We start from the raw sequence: 7,923 nt of genomic DNA, 5'->3' as shown, positions 1-7,923 counted from the left end.
GAATAATAGCAATAAAACCTCACATTTTGCTTTGTTAATGGTAGTGGGACAGGAAGCCATTGTCCTAATCTGATCATAAACAAAGGATTATTTTTCCAGTTTGTTCATTGCCCCAAACAGAGCAGGTGCTATAGTTCAAACTTACAAACAGGTTAATATACCGGTATATTTAAAAATTAGATTTTAAAACTTAGCCGCCACTATGAATTAAACATTGTAACAATATTAAAAACATCTCCATTGCCCGCTATACTTAAGAGCCACCGGGGCAGAGTATTCTTAAGAACCAAAACATTTCAGCCTTGGAGCACAGAAAGGAAAGCCAAGGTGTTGGGTCCAGATAACTTTTACTCAGAGGAGATGCACTGAAATGAATAGACATCATTTTACCATGTCTAGTAGTCCCGATGGGTCTGCTCTGCGCAGGACCAGCACAGGATGTGGCCCAAGATGCAGCCTATGGAACAAATGGACCAGGTGCCCCCAGAGTTGCTTCAATTACCAGAAAATAGGGAGGGGGTGCCTTTTCCAACTCTACAGTGCCATGAAATGTGCTGTGTCTTTCTTGATCAGCCCAGAGGCCCAACTGGCCCAGCATTTCTGTTTTGGGGGATCACCAGGTGCCCCCCAAAAAGCAAAGGAGGCCTGAGGGAGACATGCACCCAGTATCTGGCCACGGCCTCCGCTGCCTTGACCCCACTGGGTGGGGTCCCAAATCTCCCCTCGGTGGGGGAGCCACAAGATAGGGAGGGGGGTCGGAGTTTAGGGGTGACTGGCTGAATCGGGGGGGGCAGGGCGCAGACACAGCAGCAGCGACGAATCCTGTAGAAAACACAACTAAAAGCAGTTTAGAAACTTGCTCCAAAGAACTTTTTCATGCAGGCCGATGGGCCCCTGTTTGCTCCGAGGTGCCCGGAATCCATCGAGGGGGGAAGGCGAAGCGGGGCTCCTGCGCAGTCCCTTGAACAGCCTGACTTTGCCACGACGCCCATTTCCTGACCCCCCCCCCCATTCCTCGCTGAGGGTTTGCCAAGCGTGCCTTCCTCTTAGCATGTTTCTCCTTCGTGTCCTGAGTTCGAGTGTCTTCAGAACCCATGCGCCCTACGTGGGGCTGCCTTTGAAGGTGACCCAGAAACTGCAATTAATCCAGAATGCGGCAGCCAGGCTGGGGACTGGGAGTGGCCACCGGGACCACATAACACCAGTCCTGAGAGATCTGCATTGGCTCCCAGTACGTTTCCGAGCACAATTCAAAGTGTTAGTGCTGATCTTTAAAGCCCTAAACGGCCTCGGTCCTGTATACCTGAAGGAGCGTCTCCACCCCCATCGTTCTGCCCAGACACTGAGGTCCAGCGCCGAGGGCCTTCTGGCAGTTCCCTCCCTGCGAGAAGCCAAGTTACAGGGAACCAGACAGAGGGCCTTCTCGGTGGTGGCGCCTGCCCTGTGGAACGCCCTCCCACCAGATGTCAAGGAAATAAGCAGCTATCTTATCTTTAAAAGACATCTGAAGGCAGCCCTGTTTAGGGAAGTTTTGAATGTTTAATGCTGTATTGATTTAACACTAGATTGGGAGCGGCACAGAGTGGCTAAGGAAACTCAGCCAGATGGGCGGGGTATAAATAATAATAATAATAATAATTGTTGTTGTTGTTGTTGTTTTCTCCTCCCGCTTTGGTCTTTACCCCCCACCTGCGGATAGTTGCTCAGAGGCGGGTGTGGCCCGCAGACCGAGGAAGGTGCCCCCCTTCTGCTCTTGAAGCGAGAGACACCCCCTAAGCTGGTGGCAAGGAGTTCCGCAGGTCGACGCGCGGCACCAAGCGCTCTTCCCTTTGGCTTCTTCCCTTTGGCCGGGAGGTCTGGAGGGTCCGCGCTCTGCAGGGCAAGAGTCGCGCCTCGGTCCCTCTTCCTTTAGCCCCGCCAGCCCCCCCCCCACTCTGCAGGCGCGCGGAGCCGTCGGGGCCCCGGAGGGACAAGGCTGGCTCTCTTCCCCTCGCCTGGCCTCACCCGCCGCCTAATTTTAGCTGGTGGTGCCCAGGCCTGGGCCCTGCCTGGCACGGGCGCGCGGCGGGCCGGGCGGGGTCTCGTCGGGGGTCCGGGAAGGGAGCAGCCCGGCCAGAGAATGCCCCGCTTGTTCCCACCGGGAAGGCGGGCGGGCGGCGCGCCAAGCGGGCGCCAGGTGGCGCTGCGAGCCGGGTCCGCTTTGCTCTGCCTTGCAAGGGGGGCGAATGCAAACCGGGCGGGGGGAGCCCGTAGAGCCCCCTTTCCTGCCTTTATTAATAATAATTCGCCTCCGCCTCCAACTCAGGGTTGCCCCGGAGCACGGCTCAAAGCTGCGTGGGTCAGAGTCGGGCCGCCGGCCTCTTTAGCTGTCGTCTTCTCTGGCGACTCCTCCTAGCCAAGTAAGATGGTCTTCCATGAACACGCTCTTAGCAATCTATAAAACAAAGGGAAAACTAAAACATAAACTAAACATCACAATTAAAGCAAAAGACAGATTATATGATTAACAAATCAATACAGTATTTATAATCTATCTTCTTTGGCAATCCCTCGTAGCCGAGTAAGATTGTCTTCCATGAGCACGGTCTTATTGTTGTGTCTGTCAGTGACTGTGGAGGCCAGTTCTGGATCCACGCGTCCTTCCACAGTGGGGACATTGGTTTCCAGGCAGGAGTTGATCCCGGTGAAGGTTTGCCAAACACGCCTTCCTCTTAGCACGTTTCTCCCTTGCGTCCTGAGTTCGAGTGTCTTCAAAGCCCAGGACACCTTTGGTCAAGGCTGTTCTCCAACTGGAGCACTCGCAGGCCAGTGTTTCCCAATTGTTGGTGTTTATACTACATTTTTAAATATTTACCTTGAGAGCACCTTTAAACCTCTTTTGTTGACCACCAGCATTACGCTTTCCATTTTTAAGTTTGGAACAGAGTAGTTGCTTTGGAAGACGACAATCAGGCATCCACACAACATGACCAGTCCAATGAAGTTGATGTTGAAGAATCATTGCTTCGACACTGGTGATCTTTGCTTCTTCCAGTACATTGATATTAGTTCACCTGTCTTCCCAAGTCATGTGTAAAAATTTTCAGATACACCACTGATGGAATCTTTCGAGGGGTTGGAGATGGCGTTTATAAGCGGTCCACATTTCACAAGCATCCGGTAAGGTTAGTAGTACAATAGTTTTGTAAACAAGCATTTTGGTTTCCATGCAAATGTCCACAAACACTCAAACACTCTGCACATCAATCGGGAGAAAGCCACACTCGCAGAGCTCAGGCTATGCTGGATTTTGGCATCAATGCTGGCTCTTGTGGAAAGATAACTGCCCATGTAGGAGAAATGATTGGCATTTTCCAACGTTACATCATTGAGTTGGATTTGTGGTGCTACAAAGGGGTTATTTTGTACTTGGTGCAGCACTTTGGTTTTTTGGATGTTGAGTGATAGGCCATGCTTTCTGTAAGCTTCTGTGAAGATATTTAGGATGGTTTGGAGGTCATCTGAGCGTGCGCACACTACGTTGTCATCAGCATACTGAGGCTCTGTGACGGAAGTTACGGTAACCTTACTCTTTGCTTCCAGCCTGTGCAGATTAAAGAGCTTTCCATCTGTTCGATATATGATTTCTACTCTGGTGGGGAGTTTCCCTTTGACAAAGTGTATAATCATGGCGATCAAAATAATAAATAGAGTTGAGACGATAACACAGTCTGTTTAACGTCTGATCTCACTGTGAATGGTTCACTTTGAGAGCCATTGTTATCTGTGATTGTTGCTGTCACATTATCAGGAAGGAGCCAAAGGATATTCACAAATTTATCTGGGCAGCCAATTTTCAGAAGGACAGTCCACAGTGCATTAAGATTTTAAGTGTCAAAGGCCTTAGGTCAATAAAAGCTGTATACAGGGCTTGGTTGGGCTCTCTGCATTTTTCTTGAAGCTGTTGAGCGGTGAGAATCATGTCCACTGTCCCCCTAGAAGGTCGAAAACCTTTTTGGGATTCAGGAAGGGTCACCTCGGATATAGTTAGGAGACGGTAGATGCACCATCTGTGCTTCTGAAGGAGACTGTGAGCTCAGCCATGAACCTCCTTTTGCAGAGGCAGCCTGCCTGTAGATACTAGTTGCTGAGGGACAACAGCAGGAAGGGCTGGTTGGCTTCCTTGAAGCCCCTGACCAGCCACTGGGCAAACAGGGTGAGTGCTGCTGGCCTGGGGGGGGGCACTTGGGTTTGATCCAGTAGGCCAGATGTTGTTCTGTGAGGTGTGAGCCAAGGCCAGCTAAAAGGGTAGAGTTGGGAGGGGCCGTGAGGGTCATCTAGTCCCACCGCCTGCAATGCAGGAATCCTTTGCCCAATGTGGGGCTTGAATCCACAACCCTGAGATTAAGAGTCTCATGCTATCCCAGATGCCTCAGAACATCAGAGGAGCCTGCTGGATCTCGCCCAGCCTCCTGCTCTCCCTGAGGCTGACGAGATGCTCATTACAGGAAACACACAAGCAGCACCCCAGCCCAAGAGCAGCACTTTCCCCTCCCACAGTTTCCAGCAACAGGGATTGAGGCGCATCGCTGCTTCCAGTTGTGGAGACAGAGCATCAGCCGCTGTGGCTCCCAGCCTTCGAAAGCCCTCTGGCCCATGAATTTCCCCCTTCCTCTGTAGCCTCCCATCCTTTCATCACTGCCTTTCTAAACATGCTTAGAAAACGTCAAGATTGTACAATAATAATTGCACCGTACACTTCTAAATTTAAACCTGCATATTGTAGTGTTTCACACACATGTTGTCGCCTCAGTCCTGCCTTTTTCACAATCTGACAAACAATTGCAGAGTTTCCGGTCTCCTCCTGCTTTTAATTCTGCCTTCTCTGAGCCCATGAGGATAATTTTAGCCTGCTGAGGACGCCTCAAGATTTGTTCTCACAAGCCCAGGTTGAAGGCCGGCCCATCTCTCCATTTCCTTCCAGCAGAAATCCTGACCTAGGAGACATTTTGCTGCTGCCATCAGGAAGCGATCGATGCGCAACCTTTTAGAAGTAAAAATAGGCCCTCGTGGGCCAGGCCGGTTTTCTCTGGCTTCTGCCAGGCACTGAGCAAAGGGAAGCCGCAGTTCACCTCTGGAGAGGCTGTGTGGTTCTTCCTTGAGGAGAAGCCGGGGGGGGGGGCTGTTGCAGAGGCTCCCCAGGACCTCCCACTGCCTGGAGCTCTTGGGGTGAAGGGCAGGGGCATAATAGGAAATTGCCTTTATACAAAGGCAGGCCCTTGGTCAATTGAGCTGTGTATCCTTCATACTGAGTGGCAGAGACTTTGGGTAGAGTTGGAAGGAACCCCCAAGGAACATCTAGTCCAGGCATCCCCAAACTTGGTCCTCCAGATGTTTAGGAACCACAACTCCCATCAGGACCAATGGTCAGGGATGATGGGAATTGTAGTCCCAAAACATCTGGAGGGCTGAGTTTGGGGATGCCTGATCTAGTCCAACCCCATGTTCTCTGACCAAAGCCTTCTTGGCCTCTCCCTTCTGGGGCAGCCAAGACACCATCTGCAAATTGGGGGGGGGGAGAAGTAGAGCTAAAAAATACAAGAGGGGTTAGTGACACACAGACTTAAAGGGGCCACAGCAGAATCACCCCAGCCCTGAAGAGCCCTGGAAGCAGTGGGGTGGAGCCCCCCCCGCCCCCGCTCAGCTGCCCACAGTCCAAGGCCAGGCCCTGACAGCCACCGAGATGTCTGGGAGCAGCTGAGGCTACCAAGGGAGAACTCCGCCCCCACCCCCTCCAGTCTCCTTTGGGGACGTGCGTCATCCCTGGTGGGCTGTTAGGAGTTTCCTAATGAAAGGCAAACAGCCCCCCCTCCAGTGCACACACACACACACACACACACACACACCCGCCCACTGCCAAGCCCCATCGGTCATTGACTCCTCCAGCCAAAGTCAACAAACAGCAGAGCCCTGAGCACACGGTGGGGGCAGGGAGAGGTCTGAAGGAGCTGCCTGTGCAAGAGAAGCGGGGAGCCAGGGCCCCCAGAGGTCAACCCAAGGGGAGACCTCACGGCCTGGGGGCCTGGGGGGGCGGCCCTCCAGCAGCTCTCCCTGGTGAGGCTCTCCAAGGCTGGCTCCATTTGCACCCTCCTGGTGCATCCAAAATTATGGAATTACATCTTCAGGAGAAGAAGAGGCTCGGGAGTAAATTCTTCAGAAACCTGGAGTCCCTGAAGGGGCGGGATGGTGCCTGGCAGGCCTCCTCCTTTGGGCAACTCCTGCAGCCGATCTGGTGCCAACGTCTTGCTCCGCTTTCCTTGGAAGAGGGAGGGCTGGTCGTCTGGGCAGTCCAGGACCTCTAAACACAAGCTTGCACCCTGGGGTGGTCAGTTGGGTGCTGCGAATGCAGCCAACACGATGCAGGAGGCAGCAGGTACAAGTTACCGGTCTCTGCAGCCACAGCAGCCGCTGTGATTCCCCAGCCCCCAGAGGCACACTCCCTTGTCTCTCCAGACAGATGGATGCCAGCAACAGAGGGGGAAGGGATCCCCATCCAGTCCAACCCCTTGTGATTCAGGAACCACGACGGAAGTATCAAAAATCTCCCATGCAGGAGAGTCCTTTCCCTTTCGAGTGAGTCCCCCGCCCCACAGGCACCCCCCCAAGTGCTGTGTGTGGGTTTAAGGCTCCTTAACTTGAAGCTGGAAAGGGCAAAAAGGGTGCTAGGAGGTGGGTGCTTTGAAAGAGTGGCGTGAGTGCCAAGGAGTGACTGCTTCTCCACACTCACCAGCCGGACTCTTGAGATCCCAAAACCTCACATGGACCTCCCTTTTGGCTCAGGTGGTCCTGCAGACCCAGCCAGAGACATGGGAACCCGTGGGGGGCTGGCAGGGGGGCTTGCTTGTTTATGCACAGCGCCCAGGACGGGGTTTGGTGTTTTATGGTCACTGAATTGGGAGAACAAGGGAAGAGGTGGAGGAAGAGTGAACTTCTTGTGGCTCCTGTCCTTGTAGATGAGAGACTCCCCTCCATCCCAGAGAGGGCTTTCCAGGTGCGAGGCTTCAGAGCCTGGGCTGGCGCAGGGGCCCCTTGGCGCAAGCAGGCAAGCCTCTGCCAGGGCCACTTCCTCCCAGGGAGAACCTGCAGGCCCAGACCTGGACTTCTCCTCCCGCCATCCCACTTTCGTGGCGCACGTGGGGCGAGCGAGGGAGCAGCCTCAGAAGCAAGGGCTGAGCCAGGGACCCTCGGAAACCTCCTTGTGCCAGGCCAGCTGCCTCCTCCCCCCCCCCCCGACCCACAGCAGAGGGAGAGCGGCTGGTTCAGGCTCTGCAGACCACATTTCCCCAGCAGGGCCAGGCCAGGCTATTCTTAGTCCCACAGGCCTGGGGGGTCCAGAGTGCAGCAGCAGCAGCAGCAACAGGCTCCTCCACCAGGCACACAATTGACTGCCAAACAGCTGCCCTTGCCCCCCCCCCGCCACCCCCAGGCTGCAAGTGGGGCTGTCTGGCCTCTCCACCAGGCTGGGCACAATTGGGAGACGGGTGGAGTTTCCAGAACTCTCTTTCTAGGCTCCATTAAAACAAACAAAAAAACCCAGCCATCATTTTTCATGACGTGCACACATGCAATCAGTCAGCAGGATCCAGAGGCAGCTTTGCCATACTTCTCCTGTTAATTGGGGGGGGGTCTTTCCAGCAAGAACCACATGGGAGCCCCCATTTCGGCCTCTAAATATGGCTGACATTCTGCTGCAAGGGCAGAAGCCTCTGTCACTCTCCTGCCATTTGAAATATTTGCATAACTAGTTTTTATTGTTTTACACCATGATGTCAATGTTTGCTGTGCCTTAACCAGCTGAATTGCAGCCTGGGCTGAGAGGGGGGGCTTTCAAAGTGGGGCACCTTAAACTCTGGCAATGCCTGTCTGGCACAGTGGGGCTGTCAC

Source organism: Podarcis raffonei, chromosome 11 (assembly GCF_027172205.1).
Source record: "Podarcis raffonei isolate rPodRaf1 chromosome 11, rPodRaf1.pri, whole genome shotgun sequence".
Lineage (NCBI taxonomy): Eukaryota > Metazoa > Chordata > Lepidosauria > Squamata > Lacertidae > Podarcis > Podarcis raffonei.
This window is presented reverse-complemented; position numbering follows the sequence as displayed.